Source organism: Notamacropus eugenii, chromosome 2, assembly GCF_028372415.1.
Source record: "Notamacropus eugenii isolate mMacEug1 chromosome 2, mMacEug1.pri_v2, whole genome shotgun sequence".
Taxonomy (NCBI): domain Eukaryota; kingdom Metazoa; phylum Chordata; class Mammalia; order Diprotodontia; family Macropodidae; genus Notamacropus; species Notamacropus eugenii.
The window spans coordinates 238633869-238645690 of NC_092873.1; the positions used below are offsets into that span (position 1 = coordinate 238633869).

General features: G+C 38.6%; 1 long non-coding RNA gene across 1 annotated transcript; it reads right to left on the reverse strand.

Annotated features, from left to right (window-relative positions):
* Nucleotides 1-4198: 4198 nt before the first annotated feature.
* Nucleotides 4199-10690, reverse strand: LOC140527029 (uncharacterized). The gene is made up of 4 exons (XR_011974648.1): nt 9857-10690; nt 9337-9396; nt 6200-6257; nt 4199-5155 (listed from the first exon to the last, which is right to left on the reverse strand). It is a non-coding gene; the product is annotated as an uncharacterized lncRNA (long non-coding RNA).
* Between the last annotated feature and the right edge of the window lie 1132 nt (nt 10691-11822).

Genomic DNA, 11822 nt, shown 5'->3' on the forward strand with positions numbered 1-11822 from the left:
CACTACATCCAACTACCTCTCTTCCTGACACTTTAAAGATTGTTGTATTTTGGAGTTACCCACTGAGGCAGCTAGGTAGCATAGTAGATAGAGTACTTGACTTGGAGTCAGAAAGACTCATCTTCCTGAGTTCAAATCTGGTCTCTAATACTTACTAGCTGTGTGACCCTTGGCAAGTCACTTAACGCCATTTGCCTCAGTTTCCTCATCTGTAAAAGTGGGCTGAAGAAGGAAATGGCAAGCCACTGCAGTTATCTTTGCCAATAAAACTTCAAATGTGGTCACAAATAGTAGGACTCAACTGAAACAACTGAACAAAGAAACCCACTGAGGCCACGTAATCTTCTGCTTTGAAGTTCTACCTGAAAACGGTGTTAGTGTGACTCTGTTCAGTTTGGGCCAACAGATTCCATGACCTCCTCACAAGGTTTTCAGTCATTGGTGATAGTGTTCATTTGATAATGGATGCACATTATTAATGCCTTTATCTTTAAACAAAGATAGCATGACAGTTAAAACAGACTTAAACTGGGAGGCACCAACCGTTGTTGCTGGGACTGCTCATTTTGGAAGATTAATCCAAAATATAGCATATAAAATGTGGACAATTCAAAAACAGATACAGAAGGAAAATGACTGTTCACAAACTTACCATCCAACTGCTCTCTTGGGTCCTTTTTGGTTTCCCCAAACAAAGATGCTGAGCAATTGAAGTCTTTGTTTTATCCAGCCATATAAAGCAGAACAGAAATTGAAGTATTTTGGAGCTCTTGAAGGGAAAGGAGGGTGAGGGCTACAAAAATGGTGGAAAAAAGTGGGCAGAAAGACAAAATGGAGGAAGGCCAGATTCTGAAATAAGTTTCATTTTGTTCTTGTTTACACTTTTTTTAAAAAATTAGGTGCTCTAACTCTATGAGGAACCCAGGAAAAGGATGTGTTGGATTGTTTCTGAGACCCCTTAATGTGTCTATTCATTAACCACTGACACTTGATGAGTTTCACACATTGGGGAAAAAAAATCTCTCTGTGTTTCAAATCCTCAGTGCTGTGGGACGGAGTGTTCCCAGCTTGTTCTATTTTAGCTGTTGGACCATTTTGTTTGGGAGCTACACTGGGGGAAGATGACAGCATTAATTTGGCTAACAATATTCATTTTGTGTTCATTAGTTGTTTTCCTATTTTCGTATTCAGATGCTTTATCTGATAAATTGTATAATACCCAGAGGGAGCCTCTGTTTGTATTAATACACAGCATCTCATTCACACTTCATCAATGATAAAACAGCTCACATTCACCGTCTGTAGAATATGAGTCAAAAATGTTCATGAGCCATTGTATATTTTTAATATAAAGTAGAAAAGTTTGGGGAGAGGAGTGGGACAGTAATGGCACCAAGGCATTCAAGTCCAGTTTACCTCATAAACTCCTACTCCCATAACTCTCTCCAGATGCTCTCATCCAGAACCTCAGCCCTCTTGGTGCAAATTCCTTTTCTGGATACCGCTTCTTGTAGAGAAGAGGCATGGGGTGGTGGATAAAGGACAGGATCTGGGGTTCAAATCCTACCACCCCAAACATTTATGAGCATGTGATCCTGGGCAAGTCTTTTAACTCCTCTGAGGTTCAGTTTCCTCATCTATAAAATGGGCATAAAATAGTACCTACCTCAAAAAGTTGTGAGGATCAAATGAAATAATGGATGTAAAGCACTTTGTAAACCTTAAAACTCCACCTAAATACCAGTTAGTGTTACTATTAGGATTATTATTATAATTACTATTTTTATTAGCCTTTAATCACCAGGCCTCCATTCTGATGAAGACATTACTCCCTGAGGCTTCTGCTGCTCTCCTGCTGAGCTCCAGCAGTGTTTTTGGAACAGTTTAAGGGTATGCTGGTAAATACGTTAACAATTCTCAGGGGGAAAATGATACACATACATTTTTATGTTTGATCTGCATTATGTACATTTTCTTAAGTCTAGAGGAGGAAGCTAGTTGACTTCATGGATAGAGTGCAGGACCTGAAGTCAGGAAGATCTAAGTTCAAATCTGGTCTCAGTCATATACTATCTCTGTGACCTTGGGCAAGGAACTTAACCTCTGTTTGTCTTGGAGGCAGCTTGACAGTTCAGTGGATAGAGCTCTGGGCCTGAAATCAAGGAGACCTGAGTTCAAATCCAGCATCAGACACATAATAGCTATGTGACTCTGAGCATGTCACTTATCCTCTTTTTCCCCTATTCTACTGGAGAAGGAATGGCAAACTTTGCCAAGAAAATCTGAAAAGGGATCACAAAGAGTCAGACATGACTGAAAAACTAAACAACAAGTCTAGATAATCAGCCCAACAGTAAGCCACACCCAGATTTGTAGCAATTATTGATTTCTGAGGTGTAAATGCTCAGGATGAAAATTTAACACTCAACTCTCCTGGTTCTAACGCCACCCCCACCACCACCCTGGGAGCATATAAATAAATGTAAGCTAACTTTTATTTTTGTGATCCAAACCTCGTTCAGCTCTACCCCTGCTCAGTCCCTGTGGTCTGCTACCTCTGTCTTCCATTAGCCCCTTTGAATCACTGCTACATTGAAAATAATCTTTTCATTAACGATTTCTTTTTTTAATCAATCAATAAACATTTAGTAAGTAACTCCTATATTCCAGGCTTGGTGTCACATATGCTCCTTTTACTTCATGCCACTAACTGAAACTTGGGTTTTCTTTGAGGGTCCCACATTCATTGACTTCCTGTACAACGCTGATCACTCTGTTAACTCACAGGGCCAGGAAGGAGAAGGAGGTGCCATGTTCGTTGCTCCCACTTCCATTTACAAGCCATTGCTTTGCTACCATTAATGATTCCACAATCTGTCCTCTAATTAGGTCATCCAACTAAACCACCCTCTCCCAATCCCTGTCATAGATGTCTTCCCCTGTTTAATTATGATGTGGTACCTTCCTTATCAGACTCCTCCTCCTCTTATCTGTTGCCTCCTAACTTAAAAACTTTAATACTTGTTTTTTATGGTCTATTTAGCACCTGGATCTCTTGGAGATTTTTGCTTTCTAATTTCCTATGATTTGTATTGAGGAGATGTCATAATGCAGTGGACAAATACTAGATGTGAAAAGGAAAAGGGCCATGTATGAATCCCGGCTCAAATATTAATTCCCTATGTGACTGCAGGCAAATCATTTGACCACTTTGGGCCTCCATTTCCTCATCTCTAAAATGAAGACTTGAACTTGAAAATTTTTGTGGTGCCATCCAGCATTTAGGTCCTATCCCCAATCTACCTCAGCTTCATACCAGGGCTATAACTACCTTAGACTTCAACTTTCACTGGAAACTTCAAGATCCAAGTTTCTGAATCTTGAAATCCCCTCTTCAATCATATTCCTGTCCTTCCACCTTCTACAACAACTCACTCCTCCTGAAATCACTCTTTCCCTTCTTCATGACTACTTGTACCATTTTTTCTTCCTCTTCTCCCAATCTATTATCTGTTATTGTGGGTGATCTCCAGTCATCCTGATTGATATCTGGCTACTGGACCCAGATGGCTATGGAGGAGAAAGTGAGGCTGATGACTTGCACAGCCTTCCCTCACTCAAGTCAAATTCAATTGCAAGTCATGTTCATCACCTCCTTGATGTCATGGTCTTCTTCAACAATGAAGGACAAACCAGAATAATCTATTATTACTTTACTTCTCTTCCTTTAATAATCTTTTCCTTTTAACCAGCTATTTCAACAAGGCATTTTTGAATTACCAATACTCCACCATCCTGACCCTCCAATCTTTACCTAACCTGGTGTCAAGCCACTTCACACTGTTGAAAAATGTAAAGAAACTGATTTAGTCCACTAGAAGTGTATACTATCTAACTTCAACAAACAGGATCCATTTAAATCTCTGATTTATTCCCTAACAATCTTCTACCATTCTAGATCTTGTCTTCTTTCTCTTCAAGTCCCAAATTTCACCCCACCTTTCTCTCTTTTCAGTTGATGACTTGGCTTCTAATTTAAGTAACAAGAATGAGACCTAAACTCCCTCACCTCTTTTTTCCTCACACCTCAAAATTTTCTCAAGAAGCTTAGTGACCTGTCCAAGGTCATATAGACAGAAAGTGGTAGAGATGCAATTTGGACTTTGTTTCTCTAACTTCCAAATCCAGCTACCCCACCTTTACAACATTCTTCCTCCTTAGCTTGGCATTCAAAGCATTCTACAATCTGCTCCTCCACCTACCTTTCCACTCATGTTTCACACTATTCCCCTTCACATACTCTAGGCTCCAGCCAAGCTGGGCTCCTTGTCATTCCCAGATATCTCTCTGTCCTCTTCTGTTTCCATGCCTTTTCACATACAATCCTCTATGCCTAGAAGAGGTCCCTTCTATATCTTCACTTTTCAACATCTCTCCCTTTTTTCAAAACTCAGCTGAGGTGCTAGTATGAGGCCTTCCCTTGAGCATCTCAGGTAGAAATGACCCATCCACCTTAGAATTCCTGACACCTCTCTACTTGCCCAATGCAATGTACCTACCACGTTAAATTGTATTAAATCTCTTTGCTTGTGCAATTTATAATCCTCTACTTGACTGCATATTCTTGGAAAGCAGGAGCTATGCCCCTGTATTTTTGATGTTCTCTGTTGGTTTTGTTGCAATGTTCTGTGTGTTTGTGGGGGAAATTTGGAGAGGCTGGAAATTCTTGACCTACTCTGATCTTCCCAGATAGGGTGGGGGTGAGGGAAGAAAAAAAAGGGAAAAAGAAATTTACATGATAACTTTATTCTATATTTAAAAGGAATAGCAAGTTGTACATAAGAAATTTTCAGTTTCATGTGCAATCCTCTTTTTTTATTAAGCTGTTATGGAAGTGCTTGTTTTAGTCCATAAATTAAAAACAAAATAAATTTAAAAGAAAGAAAGCAGAAGCTATGTTGCCTTCCACCTCTGCATTCCCAGTGTCCAGCCTCATGTTTTGTCCCTAGTAGACACTTTTTAGAGAATTCATTGAATTAAACTGAATTGATATAGGCCAGAAGGCAGGAGCTCAAGGCTGCAGTCTTCCTCTTCATTAACAAGCTTTATGACCTAGGGTCATTCAATTCCCTTCTCTGGGTCACTGTTTCTTTACCTGTAAAATGAGGTTAGATGAGATCTTAAAAGGCCCTTCTCAATGCTCAAATTCTATGTGTCTATGAGTCAATCCTTGCCTCACAGCATGTGGTCCTGCAAACTCCCATGTTTTCTTCAGGCTTGAAGGCATTTGCATAGGAAATTTTAGTGCAAAGTATTCTATAGCCAGAAAGAGGTCTATTTCATTAAAAGATAATATTTCTCCTTAGTGAGCTAAATTCCAAAGTGAAGCAGTTCTTAATAGGACAATTGGAAGCTAGAAGCACTCTTCCTCCAGTTTACAAAATGACCAACATCTTGGTCCGTTACAGTCTGTATGACTAAAAGGTGTTCAAGGAAAGGTAAATCCTTTTAGTAACATACCTGGTGTACAGTAAAGCAAAGTTCACACTCTGCTACCAGACTGGGAAACTTCCTAACTGAAGGGGAAAAATAATGTACAAATAATAAATTGCTTAAAATAAGCAATATTGGACTTCAGAAAAACCTGGAAAGACGATGATGCTGAGTGAAATGAACAGAACCAAGCGAACACTGTACACAGTAAAAGTCACATTGTACAATGACTGACTTAGCTCTTCTTAGCAATTCAGGATCTAAGAGAAGTCCCAGAGACTCATGATGAAAAATGCTATCCACACCCAGGGAAAGAACTTTGGAATCTGAATGCAGACTGAAGCAGACTATTTGCCCTCTCTCTCAATGGTTCCTCCCATTGGTTCTAATTCTTCCTTACAACATGATTAATGTGAAAATATGCTTCATATGAATGTATATGTACAGCCTATATCAGATTGCATGCCACCTTGGGGAGAGTGGAGGGGAGAGAGAAGAAAATTTAAAACTCAAGATCTTTTGAAAGTTAATGCTGAAAACTAAAAATAAATAAATTAATGTAAAAAAATAAAATAAGCAATACTCTTGAAATATGTATTGTCTTTGTTTAACTTATCAATTAATTTAACAATCCTTTCAAATAATCAATTTTCTGTGTTGGAAGGAATAACAAGTTTTCAAGACTGAGTTCTACCACTTAACTTACCAGATTATCCTGGAAGAGTCAAGTAACCTTTACAGGCCTCAGTTTCTTATCTGTAAAACTGGAATAAGAAAACGCACTGGTTTTAGAGTCAGGAGACCTGGGTCCAAATCCTGCTTCTGTTACAACCTCTGTTACCTGATATAAGCTAGTTTACTTCTCTGAGCTCCAGTTTCTTCATTTGCTACATGAAAGCATTAAACTAAAGCATCCATTCTTAAAGTGTGGCCTGGGAACACCTCAGGGTCTCTAAGACCCTTTCAGAGGGTCCACAAGGTCAAAACTGTTGTTAAAATAGCACTAAAAGTTTTCATTTGTAATATAGTAAATATCAATAGATGTAACTCACATAAGAACAAAAGCTCTTTGGGATCCTCAGTAATTTTTAAGAGTGCAAAGGGGTTCTAAGACCAAATAGTTTGAGAACCACTTGACTAGATATAGATACAGAAACCACTTAAGTAATTAATCAGAAAGTTCACACATAAATGCATTTTAGGAAGCAGGTATAGAAAAGAATATTTGAAAAAAAAATTGGTTTCCCTTAGTTCTTAAAGTGGCCATTGTAATGAGCAGTTTTGGTTCAAATTCTTTCTTCAGAGATACCTGCAGAGACCCAAAGCCCTCTCACATTCACCCTCTTGACTGCTGTCTATTTCCTTCTCTGTGTTAGATCAGGGTACCTTGTTCTCTCCCTGATTAGCCCTTAAAACCACCCCTGCAGTTGCTGTCTGCTTTCTTTTCACACAACACCATCTGTGTTGGAGACAGACTCCAACCATCCTCTGACAGACTACAGGAAGGCTGATTGACTGTTATGTTTCAGAGATATTAAAAAAAAATAACTCTTACCATCATGGCAATCCCACTTTCCAGTGGCAAATTTACCCCAGCCCCACTTTTTTCCAGGGCTGTGAATACTGCAGCTTCCAGGATTCTCAGTTAGGTTTTCATCACTTTCCTCCTGCCTACAGGGAAGTCCAAATCCCCAGTGACATCTTGTATGGTTCAATGAACTATACAGTAAACAGAGGCCTCCTTTATATACAGTAATAACACATGTTCAGAAAACCTAAAAGTGCATTTTCTCCAATTCAAGAAATTTTCTTCTCATGATATAAGGTACATTTTCTGAATCACATCCAATGCTTTACTCTCATATAATATTAATAATAGTTGGTATAAAAATGTTTCAATAGTATATTATAATAAAACATTCATGCAGTGTGGGTCTTTTTTGTCCTTTGAATATTGGATAGTATTGGGGTATATTGATAAATGAAATTACTCTTGGAGTCACCGTACCTTAAGCACTTTGTAAACTGTAAGGCACTATGAAAATGTGACTATGCAGATAACTAAACATGTTAAGTATGTTTGATAACTAAGATGTTAATATAGAAAGTCCTCAAAAGATAAATGTTCAAATTACATTTCCTAACCTACAAGGCTACAGATTTGGTGCTCAACTGGTACTTTTTGGTGCATTCACTTAAGTAATTGGCCATACAATTATATTTAAGGATTTAAGTTTCATTCCTAGTAACTTGTAACTCAGAGCTCTCTAAATTCTGGACTATCATGGACTGGATCTAACCTATTGGACAGATCTCAGGAGGGCCACTTCCTTTGTGGGAAATCTTTTGATATGGTTTGTTTATACTTGATGTCCAGATTTCCACAGATTTGGCAACAGAGTCCTTAGATCCTGTTCAGTAACAAATGCATGTCAGCCTTTATTTCAGACCACAAGATAAATTGAAGCTTACAGAGGCTAGGTGGTTTGCCAAGGATCACATGGGCAGAGCTAGGTTGTCCAGTAAATGGAGTGTCAGATCTAGAGTACTAAGCCTGGAATCAGGAAGATTCATCTTTAGGAGTTATCAGATCTGTCATCAGACACTTGCTAGCTGTGTAAGCCTGGGCAAGTCACTTAATCCTGTTTGTCTCAGTTTCCTTATCTGTAAAAATAAGTTGGACAAGGAAATGGCAAATCACTCTAGTATCTTTCTTAAGAAAACCCCAGATGGGCTCATGAAGAGTCGGACATGACTGAAAAATGATTCAACAATAGCAACAATGACCAGGTTCACATAGCAAGTATCAGACGATTTGAATGTAGGTCTTCTAGAATCCTTATCCACTTCTACCAGACTTGTAGTGTCACCCTGTGGTCTGGATACCTCCAGGAAGGCAAATACACATGTATACTGCTGGACAGACAAGGTACTCCCTCCTCCCCACAAAACCTGTCTGAATAACCCACTTTAATAGCAGGAAGTGGGAAAGGTCCTGATCTCTTTCTTCCCTATACCATGACTATAAACCTTTTTCTGCTGTCCTGGATGGGGAGCCAGAGATGGCAACAGGAGGAGAAGCAAATTGGCATTCCACCTTTTTGTGATCAACAGACTGGCTTTTCAGGAACTCTCTTTCTTTTTGTGGAAGTTTCAACCCCTAGACTCTCAAACTTGGTGTTACTGTTGAGGTAACCCATAAAGCTAGAATTTTCCAGAAATTCTCTCTTCTGTGATAGAAATCTAGATTCTGGATTATGTTTCATAGGAAATGAAAATTTCTTAATTTGTTATGTGTGAGATTGGGGATCAAGAACACTGTCCATGTGCTCCTCTCTTGGACCATGGGGGAAAGCATATGTCCACTTCTACCATGTGTTTCTGTAAGAACTCTGATTTCTACAGAATTCCTACTCTACCATTCCTCTGATAATGTTGCCATCCCTTAAAATAGGAACATTCATTCTTGGTTCTCTGACCATTGCTTAGAGGAAGGAAGAAAGAAAGCAGGGACATGAAGTCTAGGAATTCTCCTCTGAGGTCATCTGTAAAAGTACAGCACAACCACTCAGTTGGCTAGGGTAGAAAAAAGGAGAAATCTTTTCTGCCATGCTGCTCTCTGGGGAGGAAAGGTGCAATGGAAAAAGTGAAAAGAGAGAAAAAGTTTGAGTAGATCTGTCAGCTTATTACTACAGGTCAACACAAAGTATTAACCAGCCAAATTTCCTGAGGGCAGCCCAGGTCTCTGAAGACAAGTTGTCTTTTGTTCTCTTATGCAGCTGTTAATGCGCATGCCCACACTCTCAAGGGGCAGTGCTTTTGTAACACCAGGCAAATACTCACCATCCCCAAAGCTCATCAAATTGAGCAAGAAGTTTCCTGATCAAGCTCCTCTCTTAATACCTTTAATAAAAAAAAATAAACCCTCATGCTTTCTTTTTTCTTTTAGAATCACAATTATTTCAGCTGTATAAGGACAGTGTATATAATTAGAAGGCAAATCCTAATATACTGGCAAGAAAAGGCTGATTATTTTCTTTTAGGTTCACTGACACTTTACAATTGAACTATTTGCTGTAGAACTCATACAGACTGGTTAGGCTCAGTCCTTTACCCGTACGCCCCAGCCCACTAGGAGGTAGAATCAGCACTAGACTATGACTGGTGGATACATAAGGCGGAACCACACAGTACCTAAGAGACTATACTAATATGAATATTCCTTTACTCTATTTCTAGCATGAATGCATTTGGCTATTTTCCAGTCTCCCTTTGTCTAGTCCAAGTTCAATATGAAGATATAAGACCCTTAACTCTCTTAGGCTGTTCCAAGTGGGTTAATAGTCTAGAAAGGACCAATTACCTGGCTTGTGGTTACAATGTAGCTTCATTTCCTAGAACCAGCCCAAGTCTGGGACCTAAATGTGGCAGAAAAGTAGAAACACATGTCTCCTTGTATCCTTGTCGGTAACTAAGTATTCCCTTGGTGGATTGTAGATTATCAGTAAACTCTATAACTAGCTTAAAGATGAGTTAATCTGTCTCTCCCTTCATTGAAGTCATTAGATGATCCTGGCAAGAGAAGATATTTTGGTACAAGTCAGGTGACTGCTGGATTCTATCCAAATCAATCTAATTATTGAAGTATACAAAGAATTGAAAAGAGGTTACATTTATAAACAGTTCTAGCAACACAAACACAAGGAGAATATAATAGTGAGACTCCAATGTAGTTATTTCTGTGGAATACTGATTTTTAATTTCACAAAATTAATCACTATTATTCTTAAGAGAACCTTAAAGCTTCTGTGAGTAATGTTAACTAAGTGATCATGACTATTTAACTATATTCCTTAAATTTGACCTAAAAGTAACAGTCCCCACTAGCCTTATTGCTCTCTTGCTTACACCTTATTATATTGTTTTCCTGAATCTAACTCTTCTGTGCTTCCTTTTCTACTTTCTCTAGACATTGACATGTAAGAACTGTTTAGCATTTTACATTTTCATTGCTTTCCCCTGTGCTCTGCCCTTAATTCTCTGGGAGGGAACATGATTTAATGTTTGAAATCAGGGTTGGGAATAAGTTTAATTGCCACACACTGTAATTAACAGGAAATCCACTTTACTTTTCAGTACTATTTTAAAATTTATTTCCATGTAAAATGAGAGGGAATGAAAGGAACATTTATATAATCAATTGTAATTGTGCAGAAAAATTAATAGCTATAGTAACATTAGTAATACTATCAACAATGATGTTCTTCACTTCTATTCAACTTTGATTTCACTGGTAGTATTGGTAGAACCATAAATAGACTAATTAACATCCAGTATATGAAAAGTGCAACCTATGGTCCAGAACCAAAACTTTGGATCTAGAGATGGGCCAGGATCAATCTTGGGGAGCTCCTCATAGGAATCCTTATTTGGTTTATGCCTCCACCCAGATATTCTTCGGAGTACATCAAAATGTAACTCATTTCTAGGCATGCACAACCAAAGGAAAAGTACCCTTACCTCCCATTCAAATACTCAAACTAACAAAACACTGACTACAGAATTACTTAGCCTGACAAAAATGCAAAGGACTCACATCTGAGACAATAATCAAGGCAATCTTCTTCCTATCCAGCAAGCCTCTACCTCCTCAATGACTGATAATTAGACTATATATTAATCAAGGGTTGAGGCATAGTCCACTACAATTAGAATGTGATTGGGACTGCTAGACAGTTGAACAACCATCCCTCCCAGTGAATCTCACCTTTACCAGCTAATAAAAAGTCCTCTAGAGTAGAGCAATGGCATCAAATTCAGATAGAAATGGGAACCATTAAACTATATGTAAGGCTCCCTTTTAGCCACATATTGACTTGGAAAACTCCATGTTAACATTATCTATGTTCTGTTGTATTTTTACTTATTTTGTTCAATATTGTCTAATTACGTTTTCATCAGGATGGGGCAGAACTAGGAAGTGTTGCTGGCTAGGAATGTTTTGGACACCTCTACACTTACAGTATGACTGTGGAGTTGAGAAACCATCACATAAGAAAACTCTTGGATTTGATAGTCAAGCAACCCACTTCCAGTCTGCATAACTCACAAGAAAGGACAAGGATCACTTTACTAGCCCCATAACTTGCTCCTCCTCAGCTTTAGCTTCCATTTGGTCCAGAGACTTGGTGGAAGAAATTCAATTCTGTTAAATATTTTAAAATATATTAAGTACTAACTATGCACCATGTACTGTGCTAAGCCATGAAGGCTTGCTCTAGAAACTTGAGAAGCAGAATGGAGCACAGAGAGTGATGGACTTGGAGTTA